The sequence below is a fragment of the Schistocerca piceifrons genome, chromosome 8 (assembly GCF_021461385.2).
Source record: "Schistocerca piceifrons isolate TAMUIC-IGC-003096 chromosome 8, iqSchPice1.1, whole genome shotgun sequence".
In the NCBI taxonomy this organism is placed as follows: Eukaryota; Metazoa; Arthropoda; class Insecta; order Orthoptera; family Acrididae; genus Schistocerca; species Schistocerca piceifrons.
This window is the reverse complement of record NC_060145.1, coordinates 429,595,606-429,597,833: the sequence shown is the minus strand read 5'-3', so window position 1 is coordinate 429,597,833 and position 2,228 is coordinate 429,595,606. Positions and strand designations below refer to the sequence as shown.

General features: G+C 36.8%; 1 pseudogene; it reads left to right on the top strand.

The window, feature by feature from the left end:
* Positions 1–242: 242 nt before the first annotated feature.
* LOC124711501 lies at positions 243–1,961 on the top strand (annotated as a pseudogene).
* The last annotated feature ends 267 nt before the right edge of the window (positions 1,962–2,228 follow it).

Below are 2,228 nucleotides of genomic sequence, written 5' to 3'. Positions count from 1 at the left end.
CTAATTTGACTACCACTGTGGGTTTCAGAAATTGGAAACATTTAAGTGAAGCTCTGAAACTGCATGAAAATAGTCCTAACCACAAAAAAGCATTTACTCAATGGACTGAAGCTGAAATCAGGTTTAAAGCTGGATTAACTATTGACAAGGAAGAACAAAAGCTAATTTCTAAAGAAAGTTTACGATGGAGCAATGTGCTTCAAAGATTGATGCACATTACTTTTTATTTGGCTGAAAATAATATGGCATTCAGAGGGTTATCAGATAAATTATTTACCCCAAATAATGGAAAATTCTTAGGTCTTGTACAGTTATTGGCAAAGTTTGATCCAATCATGGAAGAGCACGTCAGATTGGCATTGAATGGTGATTTGGCTGACCACTATTGCGGCAAAAATATACAAAATGAATTAATAGAACTCATGGCATCACACGTTATGTCTACAATCGTATCCCGCATAAAGGGTTCAAAGTATTATGCAATCATAGCTGACTGTACTCCAGATATAAGCCACAAAGAACAACTTTCGATAACTTTAAGATGCGCCGACATAACAGAGGATGGCGCAATTGTAAAAGAACATTTCATCTCATTTCTGCAAATAGACGATACAACCGGTGAAGGCCTCACAGAAAGCATTTTAAAAACATTGAGTGATCTTGACCTTAACATTAATGACTGCAGAGGACAGGGCTACGATAACGGCGCGAACATGAAGGGGAAAAATAAAGGCGTCCAGAACAGAATTAAGAAGTTAAATCCACTAGCTTTTTTTGTGCTATGTGGATGCCATAGTTATAATTTGGTATTGTGTGATGCGGCAAAATCATCAGTAAAATCCGTGACACTGTTCGGAATGTTACAAAAGATGTTTAATCTATTTGCTGGATCGGTAAATGGATGGAAAATTTTGACCGACCATTTGAAGATATACACCCTGAAAAATGTAAGTGACACACGCTGGGAAGCTCGAATTGATAGCGTCAAAGCGGTTCGTTATCAATTATGCGAAATGCATGACGCTTTGGTTTCCTTGGCCGATGCTACTGAACAAAGCGATGCTGCGGTGTCACACGAAGCGTCAACACTAGGAGGACAATTAAAAGACTTCAGCTTCATTGTTTCTCTCGTGACATGGTATGATGTTCTGTTTCAAATTAACGTTGTGAGTAAAGCAAGTCAGTCACCCACAATCAACTTTGTCGAGTTTATGGGAATCCTTGACAAATGTTGCTCTTATTTGGAAACATATAGACAAACAGGTTTCGAACAAGCTATTGTAACAGCAACTGAACTGGCTTCGGATCTTGATACGCAGCCATTATTTAAACCACAAATGCGATTAAGACGTATTAAACGCAGGCCGGGTGAAGAGGCTGTTGATGATCAAATAACTGACCCAAAAAAGAAGTTTAAAGTAGAGTTTTTCAATGCACTGTTGGACACCGTGCACATATCCATGAAAGAAAGATTTGAACAGATGCAAGAATTTTCTGCGACGTGGAGTTTCTTGTTTGACATTTAAAAAAATCAAAATAAAGAAGAACTAATACAATGCTGTTCTAAATTACAAGAAAAGTTAACTGTCAACATGAAGTCAGATACTGATGGAAATTTGCTGTGCAACGAAATTTTAGGCCTGCAACACTATCTCGAAGACAGCCAGGCAACGCCTATTGAAGCATTAAACTTCATAAAAAAGCATAATCTTCAAGAGTTATATCCCAACATCTGGATAACGTTACGTATTTTGCTAACAATACCAGTGACTGTCGCAAGCGGCGAACGCAGTTTTTCCAAACTGAAGTTGATAAAAAAGTACTTGCAGTCTACAATGTCTCAAACAAGACTAACCAGTTTGGCCTCACTGTCCATTGAAAATGAAGTTGCAGAAAACCTGGACTTTGCTAATCTGATCAGAGACTTTGCCGACAGAAAAGCGAGAAAAGTAAAATTTTAGTCATTTATAATTGTTTTTCATTAGGCGTAATATGTTTTGTGTTCAGATGACTGACAGAAAATATAGGTTTATGGCTTACAGTTATATTAAATTCAATAAAAATATGGTACCCAATTCAAAATTAGTGTTTTTTCGTTATACATATTACCTCCTATATATAAAAATCAATTGTTGTGTGTTAGTCTCACCAAAACAAAGAAATGGCTTGACCAATTTGAATAATTTTTGTTTTGTTTTGTTCGCTTTAGTACAGGGGTGCTTCAGAAA